Raw genomic sequence first — 12,138 nt, forward strand, 5'->3', positions numbered from 1 at the left:
CTCCCTTCATGTCCCCATACCAGATTCTTTCCCTTCTTATTCTCATCTTAGTGAGGGGAGCAGAACACAGAAAGTAAAGGCTTCTTTGGGGGTCTGGTGAAAACTGCAGTGGAACATGACATTGCTCCTTTAATTCCCTCCTTATCACTGCTGGCATGATGATAATAACTGTGAAGACTGAGCATATAGCATAGGGCATTGTGTTGTAATCATATAAAACTTACACAAGTTAAATTGACATGTATTTAATGATATTCATAATTGCTTTTGAGCTTCATGGTGATTATACATAAAAGGTAAGTCATTTATGTAAATTGCTCTAATTTGTTTAACACATGAAGCACAAACAAATGCTTAAGAGTTTTCTCTTTCTACTTTGTTAATTCTTTCATTTCCACAGTTAATGAGACAAGTTCCATTAATACTGTATCCAGCTGAGTCACTACCACATGCATACTGACAAACATATTAAAAGGGTCAACAACTAGAGAGAGTGCTGAACTTTGATTCAAGAGGATTTGGGTTCAAATCCAGCCTCAGACACCTACTAGTACAGCCCTGGGCATCTCACTTAACCTCTCAACTTCAATTTCCTCATCCCAGGGGAGGTGGAATGGATTGTACTCAACTGCTAACCTATAAAACAGTTCTGGATCTGACTCCCCATCAATAAGTCAGTAAATATTAGGCACCTACTATGTGCCAGACATTGTGTAAGGACCAAGGATACAAAGATAGGCAAAAGACAATCCCTGCTCTTGAAAAGCTCACAGATTAATTGGGGACAAACTATGCAAACAACTATATATAAAAACCTTACACAGAATAAATTGGAGATAATTAGTAGAGGGAAGACACTGGAATTAAGGGGGAAGGGTGTCAGGAAAGGCTTATGTAGAAAGTAGAATTTTAGCTGAGGCTTTAAGGAAACCAGGGAAGCAAAGAGGCAGAGATGAAGAATGACAGAATTTCAGGCAATAGGGGACAGACAGTGAAAATGCCTGGAGTCTGGAGAAGGAATATTCATCTTTGAGAAACAGGAAGGAGTCCTGTGTTACAACATGCAGAGCATGTTGTGGCAGGGGAAGGTATAAGATATAAAGAAACTGGAAAGATAAAGACTGGTCAGGTTATGAGAGGCTTTGACTGTCATATAAAGTATTTTATATTTAATCCTAGAGGTGATAGGTAGCCTAGATAATGAGTAGGTGGGTGACAAGGCCAGTCCTACAGTTTAGGAAGAGGCAGCTAGGTGGTATAGTGGATAGAGTGCCAGACTTGGAATCAAGAAGACTCATCTTCCCAATTCAAATCCAGCCTCAGACACTAGGTATGTGACCCTAGGCAAGTCACTTAACCCTGTTTGCCTTACTTTCTTCATTTGTAAAATGACCTAGAGAAAGAAATGGCAAACTACTCCAGAATCTTTGCCAAGAAAACTGCAAATGAGGTCATGAAGAGTCTGAAAGGACTGCAAAATGACAACTCACACTTTAGGAAGATCACTTTGGTAGCTAAGTAGAAGATGGACTGGAGTGGAAAGAGTCTTGTGTCAGAGACCAACCAACAGGTTATTGCAATAGTCTAGGAATGAGGTGATGAAGACCTGCCTAAGGGTGATAGAAATGTCAGAGGAATATATGAGAGATATTATAAGGGTAACAACAATAGATTCTACCAAATGATTAAATATGGGAGAAGTGAGAATGAGGATGTAACCTAGATTATCCGCCAGGTTGACTGAGAGGATGATGGCACCCTCTACACTAATAAAGACATTAGGAACAGGGGTAAATCTAGGGGTGAAAGACAGTTTAGGTTTGTACGTGTTGATTTTAACATATCTATGGAACATCTAGTTCAAGATACCTTTTAGGCAGTTAAAGATGCAAGACTGGAGGCCACCAGCGAGGTTAGGGATACATAACTAAATTTCATAATTATAAGCATGGAGATGATAATTGAATCCATGGAAATTGATGAGATCACCAAGTGAAAGAAGGAAAAAAGAAGAGAAACCAGGGAAGAATCTTATACAACATCTATGGTAAGCAGGTATGGCCTAAATGCAGATCCAGCCAAGGAGACTGAGAAGGAATGACCAGATAGTTAAGATGAGAAGCAGAAACAGTGATGTTCTAAAACTCTAGAAAGAAGATAGTATGGGGGCCGGGGGAGAAGGGTTATTGACAAGTGTCAAAGGTTATAAAGAGGTCAAGAAGGATGAGGACTGAGAAAAGGACATCAGATTTGGAAATTAAGAAATTTTTGGTAACTTTGGAGAGTGCAGTTTTGGTTTAATGACAAGGTTGGAAAGCAGACTTTAGAGAGTTAAGGAGAAAGATGAGAGGAAATACAGACAATTATTGTAGACAAACTCCTCAAAGAGTCTACACTCCTTGCCACTCTAAATTCTAGTTTAGAGTCTAAACTCTCCTTTCAGGAAATGCAGAAGAGATATGGGATGATAGTGTGGATGGATGAACCAGGTAAGGATTTTCTGAGTATGAGGGAGGCATGGGCATGTTAGTAGGCAGTATACAGGCAGTATACAAGGGGAGAGTGAAGATAAGTAAGAAAATGGGGATGACAGAGGGGACAATCTTCTGGAAAAGTAGGCATGAAATGGAATCATTTATGTATATAAAGAGTTTCCCTTGGCAGAGAAGGGCTACATCCTTACGTGAAATGGAGTGAAAGCAGATAGTGGCAAAGGCACCTGGAAATTGTGAATGGAGGTGGTGGGGAAAGAAGACAAAGCTCTTGGTGATGGTCTCATTTTTTTCAGTGAAATGTAAGGCACATTTGTCAACTCATTGGGTTGGGGAGGAAGAACCATGTAATGTTTGAAGAAAGATGAAAAGGTTTGGAAAAGCCACTTTGGTGAGTGGGGCAGGTAACTCAATCAGTAAGACCTAAAGGTCTTTCCTTGTTGCTGTGATGGCCCAGTTGAAATTATACAATATAAATTTGTGGTAGATCCAGTTAGCATGGCTATGTGAAATTCTCCAGTTTTGATCAAAAGTACAGGAGTAGGAGCAAAGGTGGTGTATGGTGGGAGTAAGTAATCCATGGTTACCACTTGGCAGGGAAAGATCAACAAAGGATAAGAGGGACAAGAGATTCAAGAAAAGAGAATAGTGGAGACTTGAACTAATTTATCAAGAGGTCAAGGTGGTGTAATGGATGAAAGATGAAATGAGGGAGGAAACAAAGGATCGAGTTTCTGAGCATTTCAATGTATGCCAATCGCTTAAACAAACTGGGACCAGATCTCCTCAGCTTAGGCCTGCCCTTGTAATACAAGGGAAGACAAACTCTTATACATTAAAAACAAACAGAATAAGACCAATTAGTTAAAAGGAAACAATTAACCAGGATACATTAGGTAAACTGATTTCTAATTGGAGGAAAGATTAGGGAGGGGGAGAGTGAACAAATGCAATTTCCTGAAATCAGGAAAAAGATGTATTCTACTCCTCCCAAATGGCTGTATACAATCAAAGAAACATGGAAACAATAACTGATTGATCAGTACCATCCAAGTTTTCAAATAAGATATATGGGTTGCTTGAAATGTACAATTGTGAGAAAACTCAATCTTTGGATCTGACTGGGTTCCTGGTCAGCATAACCTAAGTCCTTAATTAAGGATCTCTAAATAGCAGGTAGAAGAGGTGCAGCTTCTCAGTCACAAAGGCTAGGTTTGAACAACACAATAAGGTATAAAATTTTGTCACAAAAAAGAATTTATAGAGCCATAACTGAATAGAAAGAGAACTGAGCTAGTTTCAGAACTGAGTCACAATACTGAGTCAGTATAGTTCACCCAGTTCCCACCACTGCTTGCTACTCCAATCCCCTTAATTCCTTGCACGGGGAAGGTAGGAGATAGCCAGAGATGGACTGGAAAAAACGTGAGAGGACAAGGAACTGAAGATCATGCGATAGGTGAAGAACAGGATTGGGAGCCAATGGATCTATGGTCTTATCGATGTGGGCATTCCCTACATTTGAATTTCATTTCCAACATTTACTATGCATGACTTAGGGCAGATCACTTACTACCTCTGCATTTCAGTTGCTTTGTCTACAAAATAAGTGTTTTTACTAGGTCACTTCTGAGTCTTTCCAGCTCTAAATGTCTGATCCTATGAATCTATGACCCATCCAGGCTTGCCAGTCCTGTGCAAATGTCGTTCGTATCTTCCCATGAGTTTGTCTCCTTTTTATGTCTTAACTTAAATGTTTCTTCATTAGCTAAAAATCAGTCTTGGTAAAGGTGTGAACCAAGATAATTGAAATAAGAAAACTATGAATATAGTGTGTTTTTTTAAGCTTAATAGCAAAAAATTTGGTAGTATGACAATATTAGTACCTTAAATGCTGAGCTAGAAGGGACCTCAGAGGTCACATCATCCAACCCTCTCATTTTACAAGTGAAAAAACTGAAGCTTGTAAATTAGGGAGGTTAACTGACTTGTGGTTAGTTAACTAACTACTCACAAGTAATAAGAAGTAGAATGGGAGTGTGTTGTTTGTGGTTAAATTGTTTCTTTTTAAAAATTTGATGTTCTAAATGAATTTTTGGTTGCTAGATCATATTTAATCTTAAAACAGTGACACTTTTGAGTTCTGTCCAAATTTCAATTTTATGGTCATTATTGTGCCCAAATATTTTTTAATAGCATAAAATGTGAAACTTTCAGCAGATAAATAGGTTATCATGTATGCCACTTACAAGAAAGCATATTTGTAAGAACACATTGTATCTATTGTATAGGATGTACATTGCATATTAATGCACACGTTGTGTGTATAGTTAGATTCATTGTATACTTGTGCATTTTCTGTTTTTATCTGGGTTTAATTTTTCTTATAATTTGAGGAAAGCATGAAAAAACCCACAGTATATCAAGCTCATATGACAAATTTCAGCTTTCTGTTTTAAAGCATTCTAAAACAAACAGGGTCATGAAGATTCAGAATGAATGAAACAACTCAACAGTAACAACATAACAGATCAATGAGACTTTTCTTCCAAAGGAATACATTCTACAGTAAAGGTAAAATAAAATGTATTAGTTTTGACTTATTAAAGGAAGAAAAGGCATAAATAACTCATTTAGTCAATATCATTTTCTATATACTCAGATTCGCTTTAAAATCACAAAAAATGCATTTTGTCAAAATGTTAGCAAACTTCAATCTCTGGGCTAATGAAAATTTTAAGCTCCAAGGATGATTATTTTTAATGTTGTCATATTAATTTTTTAATGCTGTTCACAGAGAGTGAAATGTCAATTTGTCAATTGCCTTTGGACATTGTCAACAGAGAGAGCTTTCCAGAAAGCAGCTTAGTTTAAGAAAACAGCTGCTAAATTTCATCTGGTTCTTCCCATCAGTATAACACGCTTGAAATATTTTTTTTTTTTGTTACCCAACTATCCATCCTAGAATTGTAAAATATTGAGATCTGACAACTATGCCTTACCGATAGATGATAATAGCTGATATTTACATAGCACTTTAAGTTTTGCAAAAGGCTTTTCACAGATCTCATTTGAGCCTTTAAAATTTATTTTTTTCATCAAGATCATTGGTAAGAATGCTAATAAGGACAGTACTAAAACTAGTGTCCTTTAGCGTAAATTTGAGACCTCTTATCAGATGCAATTCAATTCAGTGTGTGTGTGTGTCTGTGTGTGTCTGTGTCTGTGTCTGTGCCTGTGTGTCTGTGTGTGTCTGTGTCTGTGTCTGTGCCTGTGTGTCTGTGTGTGGTATTCAGTCATGTTCAACTTTCTGTGACCTCATTTAGAGTTTTTGGCAGAGATACTGAAGGCTTTGCCATTTCCTAGTCTAGCTCATTTTACAGATAAGGAACTAAAGCAGATAGGGTTAATAAGAAAATGTTGAATATAATGCGTTTTTTTCTGGTTAAGTGATTTGCTCAGGGTCACACAAGCTAGTAGATATATGAGCCCAGATTTGAACTCAGGAAGATGAGTCTTCTTGATTCTCTTTTTTTTCCTTTCAGGTAAGGGTATTAATTTTCATTCCCATTTCACAAAGGGAATTCTGAGAGAAAAAGGTAACATTTGAAAAAAGTACTATCATGTAATCAGTTAGAACCCAAAATAACAAGTGAAAATATCAATATTGGGGTGACAAGTGACCCTCCAGCAAAAAAAAACTAGCTAAACCTTTTTGCTTGACTATAGCTGATGATTATAAAGAATGAAAATCTGATTAAGCGAAGTCAAAAGAGGTGATCTCCTTATTTAAGCCTAGCCAGCAAGTCAAACATTTGGAAGTCTGATAAAAGTAATTCCTTCAAAGGAGATGGAATATCTGAGCTCAGAGGAGAGAAGTGAATGGGAAATGGAAAGCACTACAAGGTCCAAGAACAAGCTAGAGTCAACCTCATTCTGCTTTCACCAGATCTACAAGGATAGCACTGAAATGAGCTCCAAAACTCTGAAGGTTTCAATGTGATGGACAGTGGATCACTCATTGCTCTTTATTTCCTGAACAGAAGTAGAGCTAACTAAGGGGAAGGGGGAAGGGCATCAGACAGATCTCCTTTGATAAGACTTCTTAACTTTTTGACTCCAGGCCCAGCGCTCTATCCAATGTGCCACCTAGCTGCCCAATGAACTCATAAGTCTTGTTGTTTTTTTTTTTAAAGTACATATAATGACACCACAAAATAATTTTAATTAATATCACCATATCAAACATGGGCAACAGAACTTTCTCGTATAGGAGATTCTATGTTTAGAAGATTCCAGAAAAGGGGGAATAGTAGTTTATGGTGGAGAAATATTCATATCTAAAGAAGAAATAACTTCTTGTAAGAAAAGGTAACTACATGGCCGCTTCTTCCTCACTGGAAGTCTTCTAGCAATTGCTATATAACCACCTGCTTGAGAATATAGTAGAGTGTATTCTCGTTTAAGAAAGGCTTGGACTAGATACTTCCTTTCACTACTAAAATTCCTTGATTCTGGGAATGTTCCAAATGGGGGCAGAGTTTAAAAAACAATGAAAACAACAAGAACGACTAACATTTATATAGCACCTTCCACGTGCCTGGCACTGTGCTAAGCATTGTACAAATATGATCTCTCTTGATTCTCACAATAATCTCGGGAGATAAGCACTATTATTATCCTCATCTTTTCAGATGGAAATTAAGGCAAACAGACATCAAGTGACTAGCCTGTGGTCACACAGCTAGGAAGTATCAGAATTTGAACTCGGGTCTTCCTGACTACAGGCTCACTACTCTATCTACTATGCCACCTTGCTACCCCTTATGTAAATCAGTTGCTAAATACTACTAATTCTACTTTTCTCTCTCATATCTGTCTTCCTCTCACAGTTAATATTCCAACTGAAGCTACAAAGCTACTTGTCCCTAGGCTTGACACTATACCTTACTTCTGTGTAGTCACATTCTCTCTGTTATTTTGTCTTTCAATGAGACAGGAAGGCAGATAATATTTCCAATGTAGACATATTTCAGCTTGACTTTAATTTAAAGCTCAATTTGGTTCCAGACCAAGCTCATATATTCAGTAATCATCTGAGTGAGCTGTATTGTATTGTCTAAAGCAATTAACAAAAAAAAGTCCTGAGGTCAATAAAGGAAGTCAAGTATTGTGACATTTTAAAGCATTTAGTAGTGTTATTTCCCTTCTGCACTGTAAATTCTTGGTAGCACTATAGGACAGAGTGAAAGCTACTGAAATAGAAATACTATTTTTTTTTCCCTGGAATGTAAGATTTAAGTGGAAACAAGTGAGTCTATGCTTCTTTCATTTTTTCTTTCTTCCTTCCTTCCTTCCTTCCTTCCTTCCTTCCTTCCTTCCTTTCTTTTTCTTTGTTTCACAAGGAATCTGGGATCAGGTAATGTCCATGAGGTGCATACACACCAGGAGATGACAGCTTAAGCACTTGACATTACACAAGTGGTAAGAAATTGATCTTTAATTCATTGACTTTTCCCTTTATTAGTATATTAATTGCCTGTTGAAAATGTTTTATGCTCATTTGGCAGAGATTGGGATTGTGTATTTGTGTTTGTCACATGTAGTCCAAAATCTTATTGGGGAAAGAGGATATCTTTCCTAATTAAAATCTCACAACATTTAGTTTGATTCACAGGTCAAGGCCTCTCTGCAAAAATAGCAGAAAGGCATTCAAAATCAAAATTATTAATCAATAGATGTTTATTTTTTTTTAAAACAAACCAATGTGTAATACAAAAGAAATTGATCTGCTACATTCTGCAATCGAATTCCATAGTTTTCTCTGGATGTGGAAGGCATTTTGCCTTGAGATCATTGGAAATTTTTTAAGTCCTTGCATTGCAATGAAGTTCTAAGTCTACCAGAAAAAAATCATCGCACACTGTGATTGTTGCTGTGTACAAAGTTCTCGTGATTTTGCTCCTTTTGCTTAGCATCAATTCACATAAGTCTTTCCAGGTCTCTCTGAAGTCGTCCTGTTCATCATTTCTCATAGCACAATAGTATTCCATTACATTCATATACCACAACTTGTTCAGCCATTCCCCAGTTGATGGGCATCCCCTTGATTTCCAGTTTTGGGCAACTACAAAGAGTGCTGCTATAAATATTTTTGTACATGTGGGACCCTTTCCCATTTTTATGATCTCTTGGGGATACAGTCCTAGCAGTGGTATTGCTGGGTCATTTCGTAGCCCTTTGGGCATAGTTCCAAATTGCTCTCTAGAATGGTTGGATCAGCTCACAGCCCCACCAACAATGAATTAGTGTTCCAGCTCTCCCACATCTTCTCCAACATTTATCATCATCCTGCTTTGTCATGTTAGCCAATCTGATAGGTATGATGTGGCATCTCAGTGTTTTAATTTACATCTCTCTAATCAATAGTGATTTAGAACATTTTTTCATGTGACTATAGATAGCTTTAATTTCTTCCTCTGAAAACTGCCAGTTCCTATCCTATGACCATTTATCAACTGGGGAATTCAATAGACATTTATTAAGGATTTACTATGTGCCTAGCTTTGAGAAGAAAAAAAAGAAAAAGAAGAGATTAAAATATGATCCTTACCCTTAAGCAGCTCATATTTTAGTGGGAAAGACACACTTTATGTATGTGTATATGTACATATATATGTAGGTGCATGTATTATGTAATATATGCATATATTATACATACACGTGACAGCTTAACCAAAGGTATGGAGGTAGTATTTGGGCCTTGGAAAGAAAACAGGAAGTAGGCAATTTGATTGGAATTTTGAGTGTTACAAGAGAGGAATATGAAATCAATTTGGAAAGAATTTAGACACAGCCTGGGAAAGTCTTTAAGTAGCAAACAGTGAAAGTTTTCTTTTAGAGGTAATAAAAAGTCATCTAGCAAGGAAATAATATTGAATGATAGACCTGTGGTTTAGAATTATCAAATTGTAAGCCTCTGGAGGATGAATTTTAAAGAGGATAAAGAAAAAAATTCTCCTTTCCTCAGGGTTAAATATTGATCAGAACATTTAAATAAACTTAAACTTCTTTTCTAAACGTCATACATTATTTCCAACAATCAAAAATAAATGTTGATTCTTAATTAATAATGGAAGCAAAACAAATTTGAAGTTTATACGTGGATATAAAGAGAGGAAATTCACCATTTCTAGACCACTGAATGCTTTAAAAGAGGAAGCAAGAGAAGGAAAGGAGAAGAAGGAGGAGGGAGAGGAAGGAGAAAGAGAGACAGACAGATACAGAGAGACAGAGAAAGATGAAGAGAGAGAGAGAGAGACAGAGAGAGAGAGAGACAGAGAGACAGAGAGAGAGAGAGAGAGAGAGAGAGAGAGAGAGAGAGAGAGAGAGAAGTCATCATTCTAAGATTGATAAACATAACCATACATTTCACTTATAAGTTGTGACTGACATTTTTCTGGTTACATTAAGCTCCAGAACAGTGAAGAGCTTCCTAACTTAGATCAACAAACACTCAAAATAATCAAAGTGGATGAAGAATGTTCATTATCCAAACAGTGGTGTGAAGCTAGATGGATAAACCAGAGAGTTTGTCCATTAGTATGAATATCTTGAATGTTGTAGACAATGAACCAGAACAGTGACTGGTAGGAGAGCAGTCTGGGCTGAGTTTCTGAAACTTGAAACTAGATAGTGCTTTCAATGGCTCTAATCTTCTCTGAAGCCAAGGACATTTTTTTAAGCATTGTATTTTTCCAGTGTTATTGTGTGACTATGAATCATGGCTATGAACTACATTGTCTTTTAAGAATTAAAGTTTCATTGTGTACCAAAGGCAATGGAGAGGAACATGGTAACATGCAACATAAGTATGCTGTAAGACATTAAAAGTAAGCAATTTTGCAGAAAAAGAAGTATAAAATGATCATCTGAACAGTGAAGGATCTGAAAGAGACTTGTACCAAGTCCATTGGTACAACTGGAGAAATTGCCGAAGACAATCACTGGCTGGCTTATGAGATCAACAGAAATTTCTATTTGATGCCAAGAGATTTAAGTGGACCCTGTTATAGAGGAGGTATAGAAGGACATAGACAAGAATCACATGACATGAAAAGGTATAGATGGGGTATGATCTTTCCTGTTTAGAAAAAGAGCATATGAGATCACACATTAAAGTATCTAGGTAGCAATATGCAGTCTATGCAAAACTGAGTACATAGAAGGTGTTTCAGAAATGCCTGTTGACTGACCGAGAGGGATATTTTATAAGATGATAAGGAACATTATCTACTCCCTTTTAAGGAAAATGACTGTCAACTGTGTGGAGGATAAATTAGAGTTGGAGAAGATTTGAGGTGGGGAAATCAATTGTAAGGTCGTTACAATCCTTTAGGAAAGAGCTATAAAGGGTCCTCAGAGAAAACAGAATGGGGAAGGAACAGTGTGGGATTTGATCTCATTGTATCTTTGTGTCACCACTGCCCTTCCTCAACCTTGGCTTCCCCTTCACCACAGTTATACACAAAGATGAGAAAGAATTAGGTTTGGTCATATCTTTATCTAGTTGGCACTGATCACAAATAAATAGAAAAATATGAATAACCTCCATAGAACAGGAAAATTATGGAATTAACACCCAGCTTCTCACTCAAAGAGAGGGGAGGAAGACAGGTATATCACTATTTGAAACTTATTCTCCCAAATGGAAACTCATCAAGTGCTCTCAGACGCTTCTCTGTGTCGTTCACTTTCTCCCCAAGCCGCTGAAGGCGATGATGACGATAGCTCCTGTAGCTCTGGCATCCACTCCATGCCAACTATGCAACTTTCTTGCTGAGTCTCTCAGGCTCTGCATGAATTAATGAATGGGAGGGAGGGGGAGTACTTAGAAGAATTTAGTTTGTTTATTACGTGCTTTTTTATGTGCAAAGAACTGGGCTAAGCAATGGAGATAAGAAACAGAAAAGTAAGACAATCCCTGTTCTCAAGGAGATCGCATCTAATCAGTAAGGCAACAGACATATTTCTAGTCTCCTATAAGAAATCAAAATAATGCTCTCAAGACACTTAGTTCAAATCTCCATGTGCTAATTCACTTTTCTTCTCCTCTCAAGATATTCCTCCTCCATCTCTTTACAAAGAAGGGAAAGTAGACTCTCTTTTCCTGGGTGCAGTGATAACTTCTAAATTTCCAAAGGTTCATCTAAAACTAAAGGAAGATCTTACTTCTGCCCACAGAATCTGGTCTCAAAATTCTACTACAATGGCCAGCTATATTCCCACAATGAATAAATATCAGCATGAAGCTTTTTGAGAGATAAACTACTTTTGTTCAACTGCCTTTTCAGTTGAATGTAAAAAGATTTAGCCCGCTAGAGTACCCTCTAAAGTGGCTATAATCATTATTTCTTATTCCTTTTATTTCTAGACCTAAATCGACTTCTATAGTATATCTATTCTCATTACCATTCAAATCACAATAGCCCACATAACATGACATCTCAAAATTTACAAAGTATTCTTCAAAGATTGTCTGTCTTTTATCTTATGGATCGTAGCTACATCTGTTGTGCCTATTCATAGACAGTTGTCCATCAAGGCTGAGAACTTGATGGGGCCAGCCAATGATACAGAACTTGTT

This window comes from Notamacropus eugenii, chromosome 2 (genome assembly GCF_028372415.1).
Source record: "Notamacropus eugenii isolate mMacEug1 chromosome 2, mMacEug1.pri_v2, whole genome shotgun sequence".
Taxonomy (NCBI): domain Eukaryota; kingdom Metazoa; phylum Chordata; class Mammalia; order Diprotodontia; family Macropodidae; genus Notamacropus; species Notamacropus eugenii.